General features: G+C 47.5%; 1 protein-coding gene across 1 annotated transcript in view; it reads right to left on the bottom strand.

Moving 5' to 3' along the window:
• The window catches only part of LOC147747165 (cytosolic carboxypeptidase 6-like), a 2,097,334-nt gene extending 2,074,420 nt beyond the window's left edge, over positions 1-22,914 (bottom strand). The window contains exon 1 of the mRNA XM_086936177.1: positions 22,831-22,914. The gene's annotated coding sequence lies outside the window, so the exon portion shown is untranslated. The remainder of the gene's footprint in view (positions 1-22,830) is intronic.
• Between the last annotated feature and the right edge of the window lie 4,367 nt (positions 22,915-27,281).

The raw sequence follows: 27,281 nt of genomic DNA on the forward strand, positions 1-27,281 counted from the left end.
GGCATGCCCTGGTCTTTAAACACACTCCACATTTTACCTCGTGGCACTAAATCAAAGGCTGACTTAAGGTCGACAAATGCCGCTAAGAGCGTGCCCCCACTCAATATTACCTCCCGCCAATAAATTAAAACAAATCTAAAAACTTGATCTATGGTACTCATATGAGTGCGAAACCCTGCCTGTAATGATGTCAGGATGCCATCCTCATCGATCGATGCTTGAATCCTAGTCAAAACAAGTCTAGCTATTACCTTCTGCATGCAATCCAATACACTAATCGGCCTATAATATCCTGGGTCAGTTCCGTCACCCTTTTTAAAAGCCGGAATTATCTCCACCCCCTTCCAGGTTTCAGGTACAGGTGAACCATTAGCAATGGCATTAGCTAGGGACTGTATATAAGGGACCCACACTCCCCTATCATGTAAAAACAGATCGGCTGGTACCTGGTCCAACCCGGGCGCTCTGCCCTTTGGGATGGTGTTCAGTGATCTATCGACTTCTTGTTTACTAAAGTGGAGCTGTGAAATATCTATAGGGAGGATCAAAGGCTCTTGATGTAACTCAATATCAGGTACCGGCAGCGCAAATTGGGTCTTGAAATGCGACACCCAGAGTTCAGGGGGGGCCTGGTTGGTTGGTTGTCCCCTGGGATGCCCCCTACCCCATTTTACCAAGTCCCAAAAAGTACTCATATTCTTTCTTTGCTAGCATGATAGAGCTCCGCCAATGCTCCTCGTCCCAGGCCCGTTTGGCAACCTCTTGCACTTTTTTATACACCGACCGTGCATTTTTAATATTGTTCCTATTTTTAGATCTTATAGCCATTGCCAAGTCTTTATATGCCTCCCTGCATGTTCAGCCATACCAGTTTTCCACCCTGAATGTAGGACGCTTTATCTGATTGGAAACCTTTGTAATAAAAAAGTCCCTAAGTTGGTTAAAAAGATTTGTATGGATAGGAATAGCCATGGCAACCATATCCTCCTGTGTGGTACATTTCTGGAGGTCCGTTGTCGCCACTACTGCCAACTCCCTCATCGCCGCTAAATGATCCTCTTTCAAAGGGCAACTTGCCCTTTCAAAAGGCAACTTGCCCATTTTACTCTTCTGGTATTGTTTGAAAGAAAAGTTACCATCCCTTCAGTACAAACTTCGTGGGAGTCAAATTTGGTTAGCTGGAAGGATAAAACTAGCGGATCATGATCGCTTTCCACTCTTTCTATTACTGCCATGTCCCTAATTGAAGTCCAATTATCTTTATTACAAAGAATATAATCTATGCGGCTCCTCCGTAGTCCATTATTGAACGTGGGAGCCTCTGGGCATCAGATTCAGTGTGACCATTGACTGCCCTTAGCCCTTGTTCAAGGCATAGAACTTTAAGTTGGAGTGCAGCCTCTGACCACTTTTTAATGGGAGGTAGGGACATTTGTGGTATATTCCAAGAGCGATCTTCCTCAAGGGTTAGATTTATATCACTACCATCCCGAGGTTCAAAGCAGCAGTTAAAATCTCCAGCCACTAGTATATTCCCTTTCCCATTGTAAAAATGAAGGTGCGATTCGAGTAAGGCAACAATATCTGAGGCTTTCCCCCCCGGCTTGGGTCTAGCATAGATATTAAAAAGGAAAAGGTTCTTAACCTCTACACTCTGAATTCGAATAAGTAAATATGTCACAGCTCTTGGAATCCAGTTGTTTGACCTTAAAACGATCCCTGCCTGATCCAAGTTGTGAGCCCACCCTTAGGTCTTCCCCGCAAGCTCGGAGTGGCTGGGCTAAAAAAATGTAAATAGCCTTGCCTATACTCCTGTTCGGTTAACCACGTTTCTTGGAATAGTACAATGTTATTAGTATCTATAAAGATTTGCCAATCGTGAGACATCATTTTATTTCGTATCCCTGCGATATTCCAGGAGATAAGGGATGTTACACTACTACCCCTAATATGATTAGAGCGCACTGGATGCCCACTGGGACCAGGGATCTGATGTATTCCAGTTTTCCCTATCCCAGGGCATTCTATTAATAAGCTTGGAGCATGGTTAAGACTTGATTCCACCCTTAAATTTCTATTATCGTATTAGTATTAATGCTACTTTGGGGGCGATCCTTTATCTGAGTCTCAGTCATTCCTAAGCTCGTAGCGGTCCCTAGGCTCTTAGCTGGTCCTGGGGCTGTAATCTCCTGGAAATTTTGGAGTAAAATATTCCAGGAGTTCGTCGAGTCTGTTATTGGGAGCAGTCAATCATTTACATCCAACCCACTCAATGCCTCATATCTATTTTTTAGAGATATTACGCTATTATTCGGGCCTTCCCATATTTGCTGATGCCACCCTCCGTTAGCCCTTTTAGGCATGTTGGGTCGATAAAAGTATCCTAACGGTAAAATGTTGATACCCTCTCCGCTAATCCTGAGCGCACCTGCCTGATCCAAGATACTACTAAACATATTCGGGGACCTGAAGCCTAACACAACACAGTCACCATCCCAGCTTTTGCGTGAGTGGCCGACCCATGCCACTCTTCTCACCATATTAAATTCCATGCCCTATTTTGTTAGTCAGGAAGTGTAGCGCCTTATTTTTGAGTGAGGTCCAGTGCTCCTCTTCTCGGCTTGGGAGTTTCGGAACATTTGCTAAAATGATGGTATAAAGGGTTGCCTCAGATGGTAAATGAAGGAATACTCCCTGCGACATATGGTTACCCAATCCCTGGATTTTTCCTGTTGAGCCCTGGGGGCCTAGACTCCTACTATGCCCTGGGGGTTGGGAAGGATTAGAGTGTGGTGCCATTGGTACTAATGGAGATCGCGATATTTGTTATTAAGGGTTGCATGACCTCCACCCTCCGTTCTTGTTCATCTACCGATCTATCCCCCGTGGGGGGAAAATGTTCCTTACATATGTGTCTTTCTAGTTTAATTAACCTTTGGTCAATTGCCTCAAGTTTAGCCAGGACCGGATTAATCAAAGCTGACAGCTTTTCCTCTATTTGGGTTATAAAATCTAATTTATGGCAGGGAAGACTATGACTAGTTGTGTTTGTAGGGTGATTTTCACTATCCTCACCCCCTTTAGTGGTCGCTACAATGATCGTACTGTCCACCCCTGACACGAAAGCGGGGTTCTTGGTCTTGGCTTGTTTGGAAATTTGATAACTAGATTTGGGCGCACTCCTTGCTTTCCTTTTTGCTGGAGGTTCTTTCCCTTTTGAAGCTTGGGTGCCCCTCAACTGCCTTGTGTGAGTGGTTGGTGGAACAATAGGTGGCGTTGGGCAGGGTGTATTAACCAGCTGTAGGGATAGTAGGGGGCTCTGGTGTAAAGCGGGTGTTACTGGCGAACTGTGAGGGATTTACTGATACTACTATGGTGGGCTCCTGTACAAATGCAAGATTAACATATGGATTTAAGGGATCTAGTGAGAGCCTCCTCTCAGTGAGTTGAATCTCGTGCATAAGCACGACTCAGCCCGGTTGAGGAAGGCATCCAATGTCCCCACTACCCCGGCCCCTGTGCCCCCTGTTCGTTTAGTTTTACTCATACCTGCTACAAATATTCGTAAATGGAAAAACAATAAAGGAGGGTCACAACGTCACAATTAGGGTCCACTGGCTAAAAACTACTATTGCTTGCTATAGGCTAAGATGTACTTTTCCAATGGAAGTGAGCAAATGGACAGCAGTACCCCCCAAGTTTCCCGGCATACTTTACGCTGACTTAGTCCCAGTCAAAGGTCCACAAATGCTAGAGGTTAGAGGACTGGCCCAGCCCAGCCTCGTTCAGCTGCGGACAGGCCCGCCCTTGGCCCAGGCTTCGCCCGTGCGTGCCCGTGCGCATCCCATGCTGCGGGATGCGCGTCGTTGATTTAAAAGCCTCCGGGCGCTTTGCGATGACATCCTCAAAGTGCGCAGCCCAGGGCCTGCTGGGAAGTGTAGTCCTCGGCGCCTTCGCTCCCCTCAGGCAACCGTCTCCCGCAGTAGTGATGGCGGTAGGTGCAGGGCAGTGAGGCAGAACCCGCGGTGTTTTCCCTTCAGCAACCGGTAGAATCAAGAGTGAGCAATAAGACCCGCGCTGCGGGATGCGCAGCGTTGATTTAAGCGCCTCCGGGCGCTTTGCGATGACGTCCTCAAAGGGCGCAGCCCAGGGCGTGCTGGGAAGTGTAGTCCTCGGCGCCTTTGCTCCCCCTCAGGCAACCGTCTCCCGCAGTAGTGATGGCGGTAGGTGCAGGGCAGTGAGGCAGAACATGCAGTGTTTTCCCTTCAGCAACCAGTAGAATCAAGAGTGAGCAATAAGACCCTGTTTTTTTGGAACTCTATTTTTCTATGATTTGACTTTTTTTCAAAATTGAATTCTTGTTTTTTGGCACAAAGTAATCTGCTTAAAGTAGAACTATTCCTAGAGAACAAGAATTCTTTGAATACTTCCGAGAGACAATATTTGACCTTGCCTACCTTGAGGACATATGTAACGCCTAGGTACATATATGTGAAGTTAGGTGTAGAAATCTAAATGTACATGTTGCTATGTTATATTCGATGTTCTGTCCTCAACATTGTGTCCTATCAAAATGGTGGTAATGATATTCAGGAGGAACATCATTGGCCTCGACTATGCAAAAAATCCATGAATATTACCAAGTGATTAGGACGTGTAGCAATTTGTGCGGGCTAACACAGAGCAAACAGGGTCGAGAGACAAAAAAGAGTTCCTGTAAATGCACCTGCGCGAAGCTTTACTCTATGACTCACACGTTGAAACATTCCTTCTAAGCGCGCGCCTAAGCATTTAAGAATCCCACTGAAAACCTCTTTTTCGGCTCTGTCTGTTTTTTCATTGTGCATTTCAGTTCTCTGCGGGGATTACGGTTTGAACCTCCTCACTCGAAGAAAGATCCTGATTTCAAAGGGCTGCCAGCAGAAAAGGCCTCATTAGTCATGCTTGTACCATCTCCTCTCAGAAACATCAGACCATTGTTGGTAATGTCACTCTGCTGGCATTGCTGCTCAAACATTCTCGCTGCTGAAAGGGAGGCGGGCATCTGTTTAATGGGGAAACATTTATTTTTATTCCTTCCTTGAATGTTCTAGCTTCTAAGATATTCAGAAAATCCAAATTAGGGTGCCGCGCGGGGCTCCCGCCTTACCCTCCCCCCAACGCTCCCACCTTTTTATTCAAGAACTTGTTATGATTAATTTGAACATTCTGGAAGGCCAACAAGGCTTTTGTGCAGCCTTCCTGTCTCCTCCCCCATGAATGAACTCTTATGACCTTCACCCCCCTTCCCCTCCTGAAGACGTTCATGGTACATTTGAGTGAAGCGACCTGCTAAAGCGCTACACTTTAAGGGGCTGTCTGTGAATCTCCAAGGGATTTGCTACCTGAGACCGCTTAGATGGGAAGCGCGCGGCCTAATCACTTTGAGTGAAAGGTCAATTATTATCCAGCTGAGAGCCCGCCAACATTACTGCACAACAGGGGGGCTGCAGAATTGCTATCTCTTGTGCAGAGGCTGCCGATTTAAAAAAAAAATACTCCAAATTAACCTTTTTCCCTTAATGTTTCATTATTTGTTATTCCCTGCGGGCAAGAAGAAAGCAAATCTGACATCTAACAGAAATTGATGGAACAAAAAGGCAGACAATTGGATGGCACACTCTATAATTCATGACGTGTGCTATCTCCCCTGTATAAAATGCAAGGGCACGCTGCTGAATGTGAAAGTGTAACATGACATTATAACCTGCAAAGATGATGGCTGATTTTCCTTTCAAGTTTTCTTGGGTTATGCCTCTAGTTGGTATTTTTTCATTAATTTCGGTTGAGATGGGCAGCTGTTGCGGTCTTTGTCTTTCATGGTGAAAATCGAAGGTCAGGATCCAGTTATATAGCAAAGTGGCAGTAAACACCATAGAAAGCTGTCCTGATCTTCAGATTGCAGGCTTCTTTGGCGTGGCAAGGGTGCTACAGGCTCTTCAGCTAAGGTAGTTAGATGCACCCATAGCACTAATGGTGCAGGGTTCCTGAAAGAACAGTGATTTATATGACAAAAGCTTCTGGCTAGAGCATCGTATTCCTGGTGACATGGAATAATATGGTAACCTTCCTTACTGTAAGCAAAACAATGCCTTCCCCTTTCCTACAGGCAAGCTAGGACTGCAGTTGGGTTGAAGTAGGCCCTCTCATCCCGGGGCACTTGTGCATCTACACCTGCCCTTGGCAGCCTCCAGTTTGTTCTTTCACAGTGCCTGCATGTTTGGATGCCATAGATCATGGGTGAGCATTCGCCAGGCTTAAAAACAACCTAAGACACTAATGACAAACCCATGAGTCCCTTCAGTCCTAGCCCTTTTCCCTGAGCCCAGACCCACCTACAGGACTCATATTGGTATCAGGTCTCCATAACGCATGATGCACTCCAGTTGGAAGTAAGCCTTAAGAAGCGGACAGCCTCCACGGTTCATTACAACAAATGGCCTGCCAATGGAACTAATACTCTGTAGTCACTGATTGAATCCAGGAGTCAAAACACCCAACAGGAAGTGGGATTCAGAGCATGAGATCATTCAAGCATAAGATTACCAGATAACTCTATGTAACTAAGAATGTAATGATCCCATCCTGGGCTTTTCTTTTAGAAACATTGTTTTCAAGTGTTTTCAGATGACTCCATGTCATCAAGGATCTAGGGCCTGATTCACAGAATGAACTTAAGATTCAATCCTAAACTTACTACTATTTTGGTATTCACAGAATGCACTTACTACTTTTGGTATTCACAGAATGAACTTACTACTTTTGGTATTCACAGAAGTTAGGATTTAAACTTAAGACAGACTTAAGACAAATTTAAGACAGACTTAAGACAGACTTAAGTTAGGATTTGGTCCTAAGTCTGTTCTAAGTCTGTCTTAAGACAAACTTAAGACAAAATCCTAACTTCTGTGAATACCAAAAGTAGTAAGTTCATTCTGTGAATGCCAAAAGTAGTAAGTGCATTCTGTGAATACCAAAATAGTAGTAAGTTTAGGATTGAGTCTTAAGTTCATACTGTGAATCGGGCCCGTAGTGCTCAGTCCTGGGCTTTTCATTTACAAATCATTATTTTCAAATGTGGTAGTTTAACTACTAAAGTTAACAAGGACTACATCTCCCAGGGTGCATTTGTTTGTTAAAAGGAATCCCAGAAGATGGAACACTGCATCGTTGGTGGCAGAGCCATCCGGTTACCATACCCTAGCAGGAAATGAACTTAAACTGACTCAGAATACAGTGAAACAGAAACAACCTCCACTGCTCTGTTCTAGACCCTCTTTTCTCAGTTGTTCTAATGTCCTCATGGGGATGTAGACGTTCGACAAGGAAACCCAGGTAAAAGTTCACTCGGGGATAACATTTTAACTTTAGTCCATGAAGGGGGTGCCAGACTGGGCTCATGGTCGTTTATTGTCCTTCTAACATTGAAGAAAGGTCTTCACTGTCCTTCAGTCCGCAGCACTGGTGCGTCTCTGAGTACGCAAGGACATCCTGGCAATGAGGGAAGTGCTGTGAAAGGCAAAGGTTCACCATGCTGTTTATATTCAAGTCTTTTTTATTTCTCCCCCCAAACAGGGAGTACGCAGGAGAGTGACTGGTACACAGCGTTAAGCCTACAACCCATTCAGGGCCGGCCGCGTCAAGGCAATATGCAATAAATAACATTGACAGTTCTCAAATATAACAACATTGTACACAGCGTTCCGCCTACAACCCAGCAGGGCCGGCCGCGTCACATGTTTCCCAGTGTATAAAGTGCAGTCACTAGCTAAGATAGCCCGGTCCCTAGGACCAGATGTAACCAGTAACCCAGAACGGTTATAACTATGAGACCAAAGAGGTCTGAACTTCAACAGAACATCAGAAGGGATGATAGCAGATCATAGAAGACAGTAGGAATAAGTAAATGGATAAGACTAGGAAAGAGAAAGGGCCCAGGGTGCATCAAAGAAGGCTGGGGGGAAAGAGCGCCGCATCAGACAGATGACCCGTCCATAGCGTCTACAGCGTTCTAGGTCTTACGCACTGGGGTATCTATGATAGCAGCCTGTCCGGCTCAGGGGGGGCCACAGCGTCCTCCACGAGGCGCAGCACCCGGAGTTTAGGGGGCATGTGTCGCGCATCTCCTAATGTGCATAAATATTTCACTAGGGGTTGCCATACTGCCTTAAAGCATGTGTCGCGTGCCTGCAGTCTAGCTGTGAGGAGTTCCATTGACATGACGTGCCAGAGTCGCACAAACCACGCAGCAATGGGCGGTGCTTCAGTTTTTTTCCAATATAGAGCAATGAGCTGCCCAGCTGCTCCCAGCATTTGAAGCGCTCCGGGTCAGTGCCTTCAGGCCTGCAGGTTTGATACCCAGCAGTATCGTGCTAGTGGCTCCAGGCAGAGGAAATCCCAGAACCCCCCTGATGTGGCTCAAGACCTCCTTCCAGAAGAGGGTGAGTGAAGAGCAGGTCCACCATATATGCAGAAAATCTCCGGTCGCCGACCGACACCTCCAGCACTCAGGGGAAGAGGCCGGAAACATATTATGCAGTCGCTGTGGCGTGTAGTACTACTGGGTCATCATTTTATAGGCATTCTCTTGTTGAGGTATGCTATGATATACTTTGGGCATGTCGCGCCACAGACGGAGCCACTGTGCCGGAGCGATGTCTGTCCCCGAGATAGAGTGCCAGCGTTGCTGGTACGAATGAGAGGGCGGCGTGTGAGGATGCTGAAGAATCTGATACATTTTTTAGATCAGGCCCCTTGACTCAGTAAAGGAGCGAGCCAGCCGCTCAAAGGGGTGAAAGCGCGTGTAGCCGCCTGGTACGTTTCATCTGTCATTACCCAGTGCCTCAGTTGAGTATATTTGCATCCTAGCCTCAGGTGGTAGTCGGAATTCCTCCCTAGAGTGAGCGAAGGTCTTAAGAGAGCCCCCATCAAACAGATCTGTAAAGACTCTACAATTGCCTTGAGGCCACTTATGGAAAGCTCTGGTGCGATGGGCCGGGGGAAAGCTCGGGTTCCCCTCAAGTGGGGTGTGTGGCGAGGGAAAGTACGTGAGGCCCCTGCGTACCGCAATCCTATCCCAGATCTCCAGCACCGTTTTCGTGAGCACCGCCAGGTATGCACTTGGGGACCGCCCCGCCTTGGGTTTCCATGCTACATCCCAGATGGTGCGCCCAGTCACGGCTCTGTCCATGTGTAGCCACCCCTTTTCGCTCTCAGTCATGCCCCATTCTATTATAAAACGAAGGTGCGCAGCCCGATAGTACTCCACCAGATTAGGACAGGCCAGTTCCCCCCGATCTCGCGGCGCCAATAGAAGCGCTTGTGAGAAGCGAGGCCTCTTCCCCCCTCAGATGAAGTTGATCAGGTCTCTCTGCAAACTTCTTATGTTATGCAGCAGTATGGGAGTGGGGAGACACTGAAATAATATAAGATTTTAGGTGAAATGGACATCTTAATCACATTGAGTCTGCCCAGCCATGACGGCACAAGCAGCTTCCACCGCTGCAAGTCTTCGAGGACCGATCATCGGCACTCCTGCCAGTTGACTTGCGTCCAACCATCCAGCGAGGGGGTCAACTGTAAGTCAAGATAGCGGATATGCTGTGCAGTCCATCGATAGGGGGCTAACTATTCCAGATAGGGGATTTCTGCCTGCGGGGTGGTAAGGTTGAGCGCCCAGGACTTTCTGTAGTTGATTTTCAGGCCAGAGACACTTTCAAAGAGGCACAGCGCTGAGTGCCCTGCCAGCAAGGACTCCTGGGGTTTAGTAAGAGTAAGGATGAGGTCGTCCGCGAAGAGCGCTACTTTGTTGTTTTGGCCGCCTAGGGGGATGCCATGGATGTCAGGAGCCCGACGAATCATATCCGCTAGTGGCTCTATTGCCAAGGCAAATAATAGGGGTGAGAGCGGGCAGCCCTGCCTGGTACCCCTCCCGATGTTAAACGGCTCCGTGAGCTGCCCGTTCACGCGAATCCTGTCCCCTGGTGCAAGGTACGGTGCCATGATCCCAGTGATCATCTTCCGGCCGAGCCCTATCTTGTGCAGTACCGCCCTGAGGAAGAACCAGTCCACCTGGTTGAATGCCTTTTCCTCGTCTAACGACAGAAGACAGGCTGAGATCTGCCAGTGATGAGCCTTCCCCACGAGGTGTGCCACCCTGCGTACGTTGTCAGCCCCCTGTCGGTTGCGGATGAAACCCACCTGATCAGGGTCTATCAGGCCCGGCATATGGAGGTCCAGCCGCCTCGCCAACAACTTGGTGTATATTTTAAAGTCGGTGTTTAGTAAAGCAATCGGGCGGTACGACGCGCACATCGTAGGGTCCTTTCAAGGTTTCAGGATTAAGGCGATTTCCGCCAGTCTCTATCGGGGGATGGCCCCTCCTCATCAGTGCAGGAGTTGAATAACCGGAGAAGGTAGGGACCGAGCTGCGCTTGGAACATGCGATAAAAGGATAGAGGGAGCCCGTCAGGCCCCGGAGACTTCCCCAGGGGGAGCTCTCGGATGGCTGATGCTATCTCCTCCTGTATGATCGAGTCTTCCAGGAGCTTTGCATAATGGGGGTGTAGTGTGGCCCCCCCATACTGCCCCAGCACTTCCTCCACCAACTCCGGTGGCGGTTTCTCTTCCGTATACAGTGCTGCGTAATAGTCCTTGAACGCCTGACATTTATCCTTCGCCGCCGCGACCCTGTTCCCATTCGGCAGTTGAACGTTCGCTATATGCGCTTTTGCGGCTCGGGCTCTCAGTCTCCTCGCCAATAGCCTATCCACCTTTTCTCCGCCCTCGAAATACCTCTGTTTCAATGCCAGGAGGGAGTTCTCCGCCCTATTTGTGCGCAACATCCTGAGCTGGCCTCTAAGATTAGGTAATCGCCGTCTCGACCGCAGGGTGGAACCGCCCTGATCCTGTTTGAGGTCTCCCGTTAGTTTGTCCTCCAGCGCTCGGGCCTCACGCGACCTCGCAATCGAGAGGGATGTGATATGCCCCCGTATTGTAGCCTTGAAGGCGTCCCAGACCACTGGGAAGGGCGTCTCAGGCAGGTCATTACACTCGAAGTAGGAGACAAGGCCCCCTGATGTCCTCAACATCCGCCGCATCCCGAAGGATACTTGGCGGTAGACACCACCTTCGTTCCCGGGCAGGACAAGCAGCCTGGTCCTGCAGGAGTAACTCAATGTGGGCGTGGTCAGATAGTGAGATATCGGACATAGTGACCCCTAGGGTATCGCGGGAGAGATCGTGAGATATAAACAAATAATTGATGCGAGAATAGGATCGGTGTGCATGTGAGTAGAATGAGCACTCCCTCTTGTCCGGAGATAAGTAACGCCACGCGTCAAACAGCCCTAAATCCGTGATCTGCTTGCGCAGCACTGAAAACATTGCCCCCGCGCCACTGAAGGAGCCCTCACTCCGATCCATCTCAGGGCTCCAGACCAGGTTAAGGTCCCCCCCAAGAATGAGGGAGGGCCCGCCCTGCGGCACATGTTCCCTCAAAAGGTCTCGAAGGTAGCGGTCCTGCGCCTGGTATGGGGCATATATATTACACAGTGTTAAGCAGCGGCGCCCCACCTCCACCCCCACTCTAAGGAAGCGCCCATCACCACCTCAAAAGGGCCTGTCGCCTCCCCGCCTGATACCAGCCCTGCACAGTATAGCCACTCCTGCTGTCTTCGTGTCTGCTGCAGTCCAGAACTGAAGAGGGTACCTAGGGTGTGCCATGCGTGCGGTGTCAGCTTGCAAAAGGTGTGTCTCCTGCAGGAATATGATGTCTGGGTTCTGACGAGTGAGATGGTGCCAAACCTGCTTACGCTTTTTGGGCGAATTAAGGCCCTTTACGTTGAGTGTCAGGACCTTTAAAGGACTAGGTGTATTCACAGCCATGCTAGGTTGCATCATAAGCCATCCACACCCCTACAGCAGTCAACCTGCCCACTCCACACACACTAGAGGCCTGCACCCTCAGACTCCCATACCGAACCATTGCCCAGCGGCCCCTCTCGCACCCCCCTGACAAGAGAAGGAAGAGGGAAAGAAGAAAGGCAAGAGGCAAGAGAAGAAGGAAGAGAATAGAGAGATGAGCGGCCAGACGGGCCACCCAGTTTTACTTAACAATCGCGGCAAACAGGGCCGAATTACACTGCCCCCATTAAAGGGCATCCTGCACCCGTAGGTTTGGACGCACTCTGGGAAGTCACTCCCTCAGTTGCAGACCGACGGGGGTTGTGGCGGTCTGAAAGGTTTGACAGTCGAGGAGCTCCCGCCGTCCCCCCAACCCTCACACCGGGAGTCGGGGTAGCGAGTGAGGAGCCGCAATGTGTCTCCACCCACAAGTTTGTGCGGGCTTAGGTGTGAAATCTCCCCACTAGAAGGGAAGAAGTAAACGTCTCGCCATTCATGGCGTCGGGGGTGCCTGTCCGGCTCTTCTTTATCCCCCTCAAGGGACCAGATGTGAGCTATAATGTCCTGTTTGGCCTGGGAGGGTGAGGGCTTAGCATTGGGGGAGACACTATGGTGTTGGTGCACTGTGGTCCAGGATGGCCCAGCCGGTGTTCTTTTCTGTCTACTGGGCTGAGATGGGCTCGCCGGCGGTGACGTTGGCAAGCGGAGCAGTTGCGCTGCTTCCGTGTAGGATCGTATGATTCTGCGCTTGGATTTCCACTGGAATATGAGTGCAAATGGATGGCCCCATTGGTAGGCAATGCCCATACTGCGCAGTTTTTCGGTCACAGGTCGAAACGCACGCCTCCTCTTCAGAGTGCTGGGTGCCAAACCTTGGAAGATCTGGATCATGTGTCCCTTGTATCGCAGGTCCGGATTATCTCTCATCAATTTTCCAGATAGCCTCCTTTTCGGTGAAGAAATGGACCCTGGTCAGAATGTCCGGTAAGAGCCCCGGCCTACCCGCAGGGCCAGCCACACGGTGCGCCCGATCCAAAGCCGGAGGGGAAGCATTCTCATCCCCCCAGATCTCATGTAGAAGCTGCGCCACGTATCCCATGATGTCCTCCCCTTCGTCTCCAAGCGGAATCCCCGGATACGGAGGTTGTTTCGACGGCTCCTGTTCTCCAAGTCCTCCTGCTTTACATGGAGCTCAATGTTCTGCTTTTCGAGGGCCCCCAGGCGCTGCCATAGGTATTCCTGATCTTTCGTGCGCATGTCCATCGTCCTTTCCAGTCCGTCCACTCGGTCCCCAAGGTCCGTCACCTCCTTCCGTAGTTCCTTCACACATGTGTGCACCTCAGACCACAGGGACCCTATCTCCATTTTCAGCTCTGACATAAAGGTGGACATAAACGCCTGAGTAACTGGCGGGGAGTCTCCAGTAGTCTGAAATGAGCCTTCACCAACAGCAGGCGCCCCCGCTTTCCCCCACATGGCTACGACAGTGTTGTTGGAGCACGTCATTGTCCGAGTTACACCCTCCCAGCCAGAAGGCACGGATGAACCCCTCAGTATCTTGGGGAGTGAGCCAGTCAGAGAACAAAGCAAGTGCGTAGACACACTCCTAAACTCTTCAACTGTACAGCGCCCAGACAGGTCCCCCCCCAACCGCGGAGTATAAGTCAATGCACAGAGAAATCAACACAATGGGGGCAGGGGCAGATGAGAGGCCCAGCCGATCGCCACGCAGCCTAGGGCTTCACAAAAAATGGGCCTCCTGCATGGGCACCCAGGCGGCAGTTATTGCACTCCAACATCCAGGCTGTGGTCCCTGCCTCTATCTCCCCAGGTCACCGCACCAAGCACCACTAGTGACTCGCAAAATGACAATGGCGGGAGTGGCGGATTGGTTCTACTCAGCTGTCCAGCCCCCCAAGCACCACACTCTCCAGAGCGCAGGGGAACCAAATTGAGGGCAGAAAGCTGCCTATACCTCCCCCCCCCCCAAAGGACTGTTGCTCACAGCACCAGGCCTCCCAAGGCCGACCCCCACAGTGAGCTGGTCCTCGCCCACAGCAGGTGTCCGCCGCTTCAGATCACAGGTCCAGGCAGGCCCAGGCTGCGTCGTCGTTTGCGCCGTCCGGGTGCAGCCCCGCAGCTCGTCGATGGCCGTCAATATTCCAAGGCCAGGCCAGTCCCTTTCTGCCCAAGAAGAGCTCCGGTAGGCCGCACCCGTAGTCCCTCCAGGGCCCGCCGCGTCCACCGCTGTCCGCCGAGGGGGGGAGACAAAAGGTCGCCTACCAAGACGTCGCCAACCGCAGGCCTCAGATGCCACGATGTGCCGTCTCCAGGGGGAAGCGCCAGTCAGACCGTCCAGTTCGTCCAGCGGGGGTCCCCTCCAACACCGGGGCCTCCACCGCTCCAAGCAGCCTCAGGGTGCACCGCCTTCACGGGACTCGACTCCTCCGGGCAAGGTTCAGGCAGGGGAAAATGGTGGCACCCGACCAAGGCCTCACAACAGCCGATCGTTCTCTGGGCAATAGGGGGGGGCAAGGCCCTCCACCCCCCACAACAAACTCCACAGGGGGCAAGCACCCTCAGGGCCTCAAGAAGGCCTCCAGCGGCTCCTTTCCTCCGGCTCCGCTCCTCCGGAGTAGCCTCAGCACACAGGGCCCAAAATGGCGGCCGCAGTCTCCGGTCCTCCGCACCGCCCCTGTCCGCTTCCTGCTGCTGCACTCAGGTGGCTGGGACAGCTCTCCGCTCGCGTCCCCGGCACCAACAGGGCACAGGCACCCGGTCCACGAACCGGCGCCCAGCAACTCCTCTCCTCGGTCTCCGCTCGCCTGCGCGGACCGCGGGCTGCAGGGCTCAAAATGGCGGACGCAGCCTCAAGGCTCCCGTACCGTCCTCGTCTGCCGACCTCTGCTGCGCCCCGGGAGCTGGACCTCCGTGTCGCCTGTGTCCCGGATGGCCACACGATTCAGGCACCCCCTGGATGGCAGGTAGGGTCCCCGGAACTCCGCAATAATAGCTTATAATAGTGGCGGGCAGCGGGAGCTCCTCCGGAGCACGTCTCACTGCATTGCTGGTCAAGCCACGCCCCTCACCATGCTGTTTATACTAGGGTGGGGTGAGTGGGCACAACACTTCTGACAGACTCATCAATTGTTGATACCAGTACACTCCTGTGCATGATCGCTAAGTTTACTGTTCAACATTTCTGGCAAAACGTTTACAGTTCTTTGTTCAACCTTTGCAACCATTTTCTTGTATGTGTGAATGTACATGCTATTTCTACAGCAGAAACCTAGCCAAGAGGCAGTAGAGTGTTGTATGGAGTTGAAAACAAGCTCAAAGTCAACGTGTGGTTGGATAGGTAGCTCGCCTCTTGACGGTTAATGTGTTGTGATGCAGCACTACTCTTTTAAAGGGTGAGGGTTCAACCCTTTCCTAAACTGGAGCAGCATGGAGGCAGTCCGAATTGCTACAGGGATGTTGTTACAGATCCTGAGTGCATAGATGGAAAAGGTCTGTTGTCTTTTTTTTTTTTTTTACACTACTCAGGCTGCAGTCCTATGATGCCCTGGCTGTGGGTGTCCTTGTTACCTATCTTAAAAAATTACCTCTCTCTCTCCAACAGTTAATTCACTCTTGTTCCACAGCCCACAATTGCACTCTTCTGGACATCTTGTAGAGGAGGTGCTGAGTGTCAAACTCTCCAGACAAGGTGGTCGTTCCTTTTGTTACCTTCTTCCTGAACTATGGAACACCCTACCTCTGAGCACTAAACTTAGCCCATTAGAATCCATCTTTAGGAAGCAATTTAAAATGTGTCTCTTTCAGCATTAACCATCTACCAGTAGTTGGTGTCAGTGCTAGAACGCCCGAGTTGCGGCAGTTGTGCTATCCATTAGTGCATTAGTTTTATTTCTTTAAATATCACCATTCGCCTAACTTTTCCTTAAACTTTTTATTGACTTAAAATAGGTGAAAGTTCTTACTTGATATCAAAGCGAATGGGATTGCACGCTGGCTGGCAGGAATGTCCTGATTCTCCCCAAATGGATGATGGTACATGTACCACAAACAATCTTTGCTGACACTAGATAAGTGGTTGTCTGCATGTTCATGCCCAGTCCATTGCTTGGGCACCTTTGACATGTATATTTCCAGCATAAGGGTAAGTCTTGATATTGTCATTTTGTCTTGTTGATCTATAATTGTAGGAAAAGTGCAAAGCCCTCCGGCGATACCCCAGGCTCTGGACACCAAAGCACACACAGTGACTAGCAAGACTGTCCTAGTTCTCCCCAAATGCATGATGGTGCAGGTAGTCACAATAGTTTTTACTCACTGTAGCTAAGTGGTTACTTTTTTTTTCAAACACAGCCCCGTGCTTGGTAAGCTTGAAGGGAGATTCTTATTTCTAGTTCTTAATTTGAGCCGGTGGTTTACGGTGCTCACCACCAACACTAAATCATCAACAACAGCACTTTTCATGAGCACCAGTTAAGGACACATTCATTTACGGGAGATAAAGTGATTTACCCAGAAACACAGGATGTTGAGCCGATGCCGAGACTCGAACTTGGTATCCCAGCTCTGAAGTTAGCAGCTCGGGCCATTACGCCACAGCCTCTCCCCATGTTCATGGTTAGTAATTGATTCTGTTTTAGACTGTGCTAACAGGAGAAATTAGCTGGTGCAAGCTGCCTCCTGACGAGAGCTCCAGCACTTTTTATTTATTTTTAACAAGTTAACCCCTGCATATTTCCACATTGGTCAGAAGGGTAAGTCTTGGTGGGGGGGGGGGGGGCATGTCTTGCAGCTGTATTATTCATGCATAAGTGCCAGCAAAGCTCCCAGGTTCTAAACCCAGGCTCCAGAAACAGTTTACCAGCCAGAGTGCAAGCCCACCCACTTTATCTTATATGATGTGTATGGGAGACGGGGCAAAGAGGAACGAAGGTGTTCCTTCACAACTGAAGGGTTAACATGCTGACCAAATGTGCAAGCACGAAATGAATGTCTGCAGAAAAATTAAAATGAAATGAGCATTAGAGGAAGATAGAAGAGCTTGGATGGATAAGGGGGGACAGGAGAACAAGGAGGAAACCCTGTGAGACTGCTAGGGAGGTGCGTTCTTATGACTCTTGGGTTACTGAGACACGATGGCCAGGTCTCCCTTCCGGCAAATGTGCAGATTTCCATCCCTGAAGTGCACAATATTTTTTGTTGTACTATTTTGTGTTGACGTTCGCATTTTGATGGAGGTTACTTTTAAGGGCACATACAATACTTTCATGCATAAGCAACACAAACTGATATGTTAATGAACTGTCCACATTAAGTCACAACTACCATATTACATATTAAATATTGTCAGAACTGTTTTGTCAAAATGAATGCAATAAACATTGTTGGTAACAGAAGATGCTGTTTTTACTACATGCATAGAAATAAAATATATGCATAAGACTAAGATGCAATATGTAATGTATATGTAAACAAAGCCACTGGTTTGTCTGCATAGTATAGTTATTTAGCAATGGTCTAATATATTTCAAGTCGTTATCATACATGCAGAAAATGCATGAGCTATCTGAGTGCTTTCTTCCTCAATAAGTCCCCAGACCTTGTCATTCATTGAACACCCTCTGTGGTCCTTTTGGATTGAAGCATGATTTGCCGACCTTACAAGGAACCCAGCCAAACAAAGTGACAAGCATTGACATGGTCGATAGGTCTGAACTTTGAATAGTACCTGCACACACACAGAGGCACACAGTATGCATCATACACTTATGCAATGGTCACACACGCCTGCCAACAAACCTACTCACTAGCACCTAAAGGCTTCCATGCACACAAACAAGAGACTTGCTACCCCAAAACAGACACACAGACACACAGCAGAAACTGTACCAATGGACACAAATTAGCACGCATGAAAAGAGACACACCACTTTTGTGTGTACACATAAACACTTACAGTTCTACAAGCACATGGAGGCACACATTGTTGTACACTTGTGACAACACGCGTTCGAGCCCAAATTATTGCACAGACGGTCAGATGACATGCTTTTAAATACCTGTGAAATGCAGACATAACACCTGCATGCAAACATCCCACAGACAAATAGACCTACAGGTACATAAGAATATAAAAAAAACTACATGCACTCATTCCGACGTTTCAGAATGCAGGCACCTATACACGCACCAGCAGGCCTGCAGGAACACAAAGGCAACCATAAACACACGAACAACACCCATGCAGTCATCCACAAACAAAAGCCCATAAGCCAGACAGCCAACGTGTACACAGTCAAACACAGCACACTTTCGAACATTGACAGTTGTATAGAAGAACAAAAGGATTGAGTCATAATTCGTGCTAGGGAGGTGCAAGTTTACTCTTAGCAAAAGAAATCCCATTTGAGGTGGAGAAGGCAGTGGAGAGGAATTGTCCATTCAATCAGTGTCCTTTCTTTGAAGTAATACCTTCTAATGGGCACAGCAACATTCCAGTCTGCGTATCCAAACACTCATTGTCCTTTTTGAAATGATGATCTTTGATTAACAATGGAGTGCCCTCGCCATGTCCATCCTATCCTTGATGTTTCCTGTATAGAGCCGCTTACGTAACACTACAGTTCAGTTCTTGTTTCTCTCACTACCACCCTCTGGCACTCCTAGCGTTGGCAAACACTATTCATCCAGTCCTGAGATTTCCTTTGGCAAATACCTGTTATCAGGTGTATTAATCCATATGATTTAAAGCAAATGTAAATTACAACTTCCAAAATGCATACATTAATTAAAATCCCAGGATTAGAAGCATGATGTCTGGTATACATTCAGTGATCTGCAAACACTTCTTATTCTGCTCTCTTTACTTAGTAAGCTAGTGTGGTCACTCAGTAAGCTAGCGTGGTCAATCAGTAAGCTAGCGTGGTCTCTCAGTAAGCTAGCGTGGTCTCTCAGTAAGCTAGCGTGGTCACACAGTAAGCTAGCATGGTCTCTCAGTAAGCTAGCGTGGTCAATCAGTAAGCTAGCGTGGTCACTCAGTAAGCTAGCGTGGTCAATCAGTAAGCTAGCGTGGTCACTCAGTAAGCTAGCGTGGTCAATCAGTAAGCTAGCGTGGTCAATCAGTAAGCTTGCGTGGTCTCTCAGAAAGCTAGAGTGGTCACACAGTAAGCTAGCGTGGTCTCTCAGTAAGCTAGCGTGGTCACTCAGTAAGCTAGCATGGTCACGCAGTAAGCTAGCGTGGTCACTCAGTAAGCTAGTGTGGTCAATCAGTAAGCTAGCGGGGTCAATCAGTAAGCTAGCGTGGTCTCTCAGAAAGCTAGCGTGGTCACACAGTAAGCTAGCGTGGTCTCTCAGTAAGCTAGCGTGGTCACTCAGTAAGCTAGCGTGGTCAATCAGTAAGCTAGCGTGGTCTCTCAGAAAGCTAGCATGGTCACACAGTAAGCTAGCATGGTCTCTCAGTAAGCTAGCGTGGTCACTCAGTAAGCTAGCGCGGTCACGCAGTAAGCTAGCGTGGTCACTCAGTAAGCTAGCGTGGTCACTCAGTAAGCTAGCGTGGTCACTCAGTAAGCTAGCGTGGTCTCTCAGTAAGCTAGCGTGGTCTCTCAGTAAGCTAGCATGGTCACACAGTAAGCTAGCGTGGTCTCTCAGTAAGCTAGTGTGGTCACACAGTAAGCTAGCGTGGTCTCTCAGTAAGCTAGGGTGGTCTCTCAGTAAGCTAGCATGGTCACACAATAGTCTAGCGTGGTCTCTCAGTAAGCTAGCGTGGTCACACAGTAAGCTAGCGTGGTCTCTCAGTAAGCTAGGGTGGTCCCTCAGTAAGCTAACGTGGTCCACCTACATTTCATTTATTGGCCCCATCAGATTGCATGGCTCTAGTCCACCTGGGTCTCATTATCATAGGCACCATGCGCTCTCTGACCCCTCTCGGACCTTGCTGTGAGGCCTTATTTGAATGATCTTCCACTATGTTTACAATTCAGTCCTTAATTCTGTGTATGATTGCACCAGCTTTCAGTGGCCCCCTCTATCTAATGTCCAAAGAAGCATTTTTGAAACCGTCTAGATGGTCAGCAAACAAAGTATTGTGATCCAAAGGGACTAATCAAAGTAAGGCCTATGCAAACCAGCCACCAAGGATTAGACAATCAAACATACACACCCCTTCAAGGACAAGCACAGACAGAGTTTAGGGTAGCTGGGGGTGTGTGTGAAAAGGTCTGCCTGCAACACTGCAGCATTTTGGAGGTCCAGCGGACCCGCCACATCGGAGGCAGCACCGTCATCCACGTCGACTAGGTACTCACACTCTGACAATCCAGCCCCTGCTCCGGGACTTGCTTCAATCAGGGTAAGTGAGTAGTCCCCCGGGGGCCCATCCCATAAATCCCAGTCCTCATGTTAGGAGGCGCACAGAGCTGCTGACAAACTCAGCAGTGCTGGAGGAGATCGCCCTCAGTGACACCGCTCACTCTGCAGTCATTTAACAGGATCCCACATGGTCCCTGTTTTTTTACCAGAGGCCTACCCATCTCCTCTGCTCTAACTCACCCTCTTACCATGATCTGCAGGGTGCCCCGGTCCAGCAGCCATTGAGGCACCGGCATGGTGCGGCGATCTCAACTCTCAAAGACTCAAAAGGAAACCATGCGGGTGCTACTCTGTGTGTGGGACCCGCTCTGTGTGAGGTACATGTGCAGACACTGCAACTGCTTCCCGGTTGCAGCCATTTTGGGCTCATCCATTAGTCATCCACCGGGGAAAGGTGTTTGTGGGATCACCGGACATCCAAGCTATTATGTGTGTTGAAGTGTCCGGCCCAATAGAGTCAGGAGTGCTCGCACCATAGGGCTGTCAAAGCAATGATGCACTTATAATAGACCTATGACTGCCATCACCATATTCAAGTAGATCCCTGTTTGAATAAATTAGTTTGGTTCCCCAGACTGGCACCCATCGAAGAGCTGCATGTTTTGATGTTTAACGCCACTATTTGCATGACTTAATTCATTATTAAACATTAAATGCTATTTGTTAGTTTGCTGTAACATTTTATTGTACTAGTCCTAGGTTAAAAAGTAATATTTTACATTATTTACACTTATTTTATAAATTAAAATGTTTAAAATATTTTTTTAAAGAATAAATCACTTTCACAATAATCTACATACTTTCCACTGGGAGCATCTCTGCCGCAGTGGTGGATATTTCCACCTACATGTGAATAGGTACTAATAGTAACTTTACACTTGTGAATCCTGTTGTAGGAGGCTTAGCAGCTGATTTGAGGGTTGGAGACACGTAAGTCTACAATTAGGTGTAACTCTACACTCAGAAGTGTAGAGTTACACATAGGAGTACATATTCAAATGGATGAAAACACACATGTACATTTACCTATGTGAACTGGGCCCGTGACCTTTCCTTCAGCCATTTCAGGACTTTCAATTCCCTCCAGACTCTACTTGTGGCGGCACTAAGTATAGCCTACTGTGTTGCAGCAGGTAATGAGACTGCCACTCGTAAGTATTTACGTGCATGTTAAATCCTTTGGGCCTCATTTATGAGGAATTGGCGTAGGGCAGTGCCACAAGTCTTCTCGGTGCACTGCCCTACGCCACTGTAAAAGGGCAGGAATGCACCATATTTATGTAATAGGGTGAATTCCTGTCCTTTTTCCCTGCACTGGGGTACAATTTACTGCTTAGCGCCAATGTAGGCATCCTTGCACCATGGTGCATGGAGGTCTCCGTTGTAGGCAGGAATGTTTTTGTGCAGGAAGGGGCACCTTCCTGCAAAAAACAATCCACAGAGGTGTTTTCCTCTTTCTATGTTACATGGAAAGATGAAAAAATTGAAGGAATAACAATATTTCTCCTCGTTATGCCTACTCTGGAGTGGTCTACGGTTCTGCCGCTGCCCCAGGTTTACATAATTAAGTAAATCTGGGGCAGCGTGAAAATCCAGGAGCGTTGCATGGGAAAACCCACTGCAACGCAATGGAACTCCTCCCGGGCGCAGAGTAAGGCAAAGCAATGTGGCTTTGCATTGCCTCATAGATATGAATGAGATGCTTGGCCACTGGAGCATCAAAACAGTGATGCTCCGGCGGCGCAAGCATCTTATAAATAAGCCCCTTAATGAGTAAGGGAGTGTTGCCTCTTCAATTGTCTTTAACCCCTGGTATGCCTCCTGCTGCAAGTTCTAAATTCTGAATAATGTGAGTACAATTTGCTCTTACTTTGCTGCCGCTTAATGTGGGTTGTGCATATAGGAAAGGAATATGTCTCTTTATTACGCTTGCCGTCACCCGCATGTTGTTACAAAGCGGTCGTTACAATTTACTATTCCAACTCCGGTCTGCGTGGACAGTAGGGAAGGTTTTGGATTTTAAATACAACACCTTCTCCCCCCTCCGCAAGTCCTTGTTACGCTTTGAGGTGTAAAGGTATGCGTTGCAACGACCGCGTTGTGATTGCATGCGAGGTGACAGATTCGTAGTAAGGGCTGTTTACCGTAGGAAAGACTCTGTGAGTGGCAGGAGCGAGGGAGCTTTATATGCATATGTTAAGTACCACCACATCTCAGAGGCCCTGAATCGGTTCTCAATATGCTGAGTACGATTGAGGAAAAATTAGTTGGAAAGCTGCAATATCATGTAACGACCCAAGTGGGTTGGAAATCACAACTTCACAAAGGCAATCTGAGCACCAGACTGAAGCATTTTAGTAGAAGATAGTCTCATAGGTTCCAATGAGCTCAAATTCAAATTTGTCAAGAGGAATTTAAGCATCTGATCTTCCACTGAGATCAGTGAGGAAGACCCCGGCATTGACTGTGAAAGAGAATTCATCATGGTAACATGGCACTGACCTTGACACACGAAGGACGAGGGCGTTTCTCCAGGGTGCACGCGGGCGGTAATGAACACAACCTTCTGATCCGCCCCAGGCTTCAGGTTCACTGTCAGAGAAAAGAAGCATTCAGATTATTAGGCTCAGTCTGCAGAATGCAAAAAAGACCATGAATATTAGAGTAATCCCCTTTTAATAAAATCGGCCATCCATTATGCATAGGCACCATGCATAATTGAAACACAAGGCCGTGTGAGCGATTCCTATTGTGAGACACTGAGCGCAAAGGTAGCAAAGGCTTCCAAACCCAAGATGGCGCCCGCATGCACAGCAAACAAGTTAGAGAGGTCAGCTTCCTTCTTTCAGAAAAGGCAAGTCAGGGTGAACTAATGGGTGACGTGATTGCTCAGAAACTGGCGATGGATGTCCTACTGCTGCGCAGGAAGGAACAGTAGGGTTCCTCTCTCCTACTGAGACCAAATGCTATTTCCGCTGGCCCTAGCAATGCCTTGAGCACTGCGTCAACTGAAGGGAGAGTGCTGGCAAATGACACCAATTAACCCATTTATGACCATTTTAAATATTTCAGGCTTCTGCATATGGTATTCGAGAGGAATTCTAGATAGAGGATGCTAAGAGGCAGGCAGTTAGTCAATGGAAATTACACAGGATGTCATTTCTACCTTAATGATTCAGGAAAGGCTCATAAGGGGATGAGAAACAGGAGATGGGAAGGCATTAAACAGCCAGTGTACTACCCAGGGGGCGCAAGACATCGAGTGACGTCAGTCATGCTGGAACAATTTTCAGAGTGGGGGTGCTGTCATCAATGTTACATCTCTGAAGTCAGAGAGATTGTAAAAGTTGTAAGCATCACACAAAGAGCAAGTATAGCAAATGAGCTACATCCATTCAGCAGGAGAGTGGTAAGGATGTGGTATGCACCCAGTGATGGGATTAGGAGCACAGTGTCACAAATATGTTACCAAAGCATGGTGTAGTATCACACTATCATTTACAGTCAACACATTTTCCATTGAAATGGCAAAAAAACTCTCACTAACATGCAGTTTTACTGAAAAAAATATGTAGTGTACAAACAATTATGTTAAGAAATTGGGTTTCAGCAAATATTTATCATTTGGATTTCTCCAAGTAAAGTGTCTTGATTTGTTTTAATCCTATTAAAATCTTTGTTTCCATCACACCTTCGAATTTAAAAAAATGTGCTTCATTTGTGCTTTACTAAATGTTGATATATTTTGAAGTATTTGTACAGTTCATTTACAGGTATTTAAATATTGTGTGCTAGAAAAGAAACTGACATCCTACAGCCTTCCCTTTCACACTATTTGTACCCCAGCAATATTGCCAAATATTCACATATCCACCTCACAAATTCCTCTAACTTTGCAGTCCGAGAAAGAAAAGCAAACACCAATCATCATGTTAAACAAATAAGCAGCTATTTGTCAGAAGACATGGCCTGACATTTGACCTCTGTCTTGGAAGGCCTATCAAATGTGACAAGATACAAAAACAAAGTTTAAAGGCATCTTTCATGCTCATTTACATTCTAAATTCCAGTGTGTTTACTGAGGGGGCACTGCAGCACCCCCGCACTCTTACTCCCAGTACCTATGAGTGACATATATACAATTTTGACAAAATGTATATTTCTTGCCTACACTCCTTTAGAAGTGTCTGACATTTTTATTGCAAGAAATTGCAATAGTAACATTTTAATTATGGTACGCCAAACCTGGTAGTTGATATTGGGGATGAGGTAACAGGTTCTATCTTAACCAAGTACCCTCTAAAGTCTGCGTGCCCTGCGTAGCGCCCTCCATGGGGCATCTATGTCTGCGGACCACCCTGCATGGTAACATCCAAGAAACTGGGTCTTTCAGTGACAGCATGGGAAAACATTCGATCCACAACGGTCAAACATGTCTGTTCTCCACCTTTACTCAGACTAAGATCCATGATGCTCAAATTCACCATGAACAGTATTAACTACTCGGTATAACAAGTAGAGCCTTCAGTTTACATACATTGAATGATATGTTGTTTGTGTAGAAATCGATCCAAACAACTACAAAAGGCAATGTGTATAGAAGACAATGATGGGGGGATACATGGCACAAGTACTGCGCTTACGTTTCTCCGATGTTCGTGTTAGACCACTCAACGACTAGCTAAAATGACTACTGTTTGTGAAATAGCCACATCAGACAACTCAAGGGAGGACCAGAGACCAACCATTCTCTAAAAATACTATAGAAACATAAGGCAGGACACCGCAACACCATTCATACTCTCATATTTATATTGAAAAGGAAAGAACCAACCATAAAAATAAAAACTGAAGAGCTACGTAACACCAACAAAGATCATGTATCGATGTAAGAAGAATATAGGAAGATCTCACATCATTATAGATTCATAGCACCAAAGTGAATATTTTATTTGTTTGACACCTTACAGCTGTGAAAAGTGTTGTGGGGGACATGATGGGGGTCGAATTACAGGCAGAAGGAGTGTGCAAGGGTAAGGTAAGAGCAAAAAAGGGAACGATGGCCAACTAGACATTGAGCACAAATGCTCATACTTTGTATGAGAAATACCTTAAACCTATGAGATGTATGTACAAAAAATATCACAACACTTAAGAATGTGATCTGTTAATTAAAGTTTTAGTTCAATAAATCGAGGTCAGGAAATGTTCAATCCAGGTTCTGTTTATTATTAAAGATCTTAATGTGACAGAAGTAACATTAGAAGATACAGCCAACACGTATTTCGCCCCTTGCGTGACTTCTTCAAGGTTCTTTTTGTTGTAAATGTCAACAAAGAGATTCAGGTGAGAATGATCATTTGCCAATGTATGGCTAGTGCCCGTTTTTCAACACCATTGATAGCGGGGTGTCTCATATCAATTAGCACCACGCCGCTTTTCTGTTACGAACTGCTCTTCTTAATTACCCTTGTAAATTTGTTTTTTTGTAGGCTGTGTGATCTTGTTAACCACTTCTAGCTCTTTGTAAACCTATGAGACGTAGTCTGGGTAGGAGGAGGGGGAATAGAAGAGCAAACAAAAGAAGGGGTAAAGGGAGATGTCAATGGCTAGCACACCACTAGACTAGAAACAAAAGATTGTATTACTCATGGAAACACTTTCAACATCCAGCAAACTATTTGTAGGCGGAGAAGAGAAGAGAAGAGCATACAAATTATATATTTAGGAACAGCGTGAGGGGAAATGGGAAATACTAGCATAACTCCAGATACAGCGATCAAGGGTTTTAGCTTATATCTGGGCACATTCCAATGGTATACATATTAGTATTCTTTTGCAGTTTGGTAAGGGGTATATGACATATGTTGTATGCTTACAGTTTTAAGAATTGGTTTTACTGTTGCATTAGAAAAGAATATTGCTAGACATCCATAACATGCTGTACCCCTCACATCAAATTCCACCATTCATGATCTGTTTTGGCTTCCCATCTGGCGTCAAACACTTCCTATAATTCCCTGTAGCATATTTGAGGACTCTCCCCAATGACTTGTGTGTCTCTTTGTGGTGTCATAGCTTATCTCCACTAGATCCAGGCACCCCTTCCGTTCCACATCAACCATTTTGTGGCACACTAGAAGCCTAGATGAGGACAATGAATAGGCCTGAGTTCACAGCATAGTGAGAAAAAAGTTAATCTTGTATGTGCTTATTTTACTTGGGAACATTTTGACAACAATATTTTCTGCTGGTGACCTCAATTTACACACTCATCTAAATACTTGCCTGCTCTCAGACAAGATCAAGGGAGGATTCCAATTTTCATTACTCGTATTTTCTGTGGTGATGCTGCACTGGGACCATGCTATTCTCCTTACAAGCCTGGGACCTCATTTATGTAAAGTGACGCATCGCTGCGTGAAAACAGCGATGCGTCACTTTTTACTGCGCACTCATTGCGACACCAATGATGCGTCATATTTAATGTATGATGCATCATGTCGCAAGGACTTACAAGTACATCAGTATTTCTGACGTATCTGTAAACGCAAAAGTGACGCATTACTGGAGTGTGTCACAAAAGTGACGCAACTCCAGCAATGCGTCCTATCACATGGGGAAAGCCCCATGTGAAAGGGCTTGCGTCAGTCTTACGCCTGCTGTGAGGCAGGCGCAAGATTTTGACGCATCAGCATCCTAAAAGTGACGGAGTGAAATCTCATAGATTTCACTGCGTCACTATTACGTACCTTTTTGCGGGGGAACGCCCCCTCTGCATACATTATACCTGACGCAGGTATAATGTGGCGCAGGAGTTTAAAAAGTGACGCATCTACCTAGATGCGTCACTTTTTAAATATGGCGCAACAAGGCGCATATTTTACGCCGCTGGTGCGTCACAAAAAGTGACGCACCGGCGGCGCAAAACTGACGCAAGGCCTCATAAATAA

The sequence above is a fragment of the Lissotriton vulgaris genome, chromosome 1_1 (genome assembly GCF_964263255.1).
Source record: "Lissotriton vulgaris chromosome 1_1, aLisVul1.2, whole genome shotgun sequence".
Lineage (NCBI taxonomy): Eukaryota > Metazoa > Chordata > Amphibia > Caudata > Salamandridae > Lissotriton > Lissotriton vulgaris.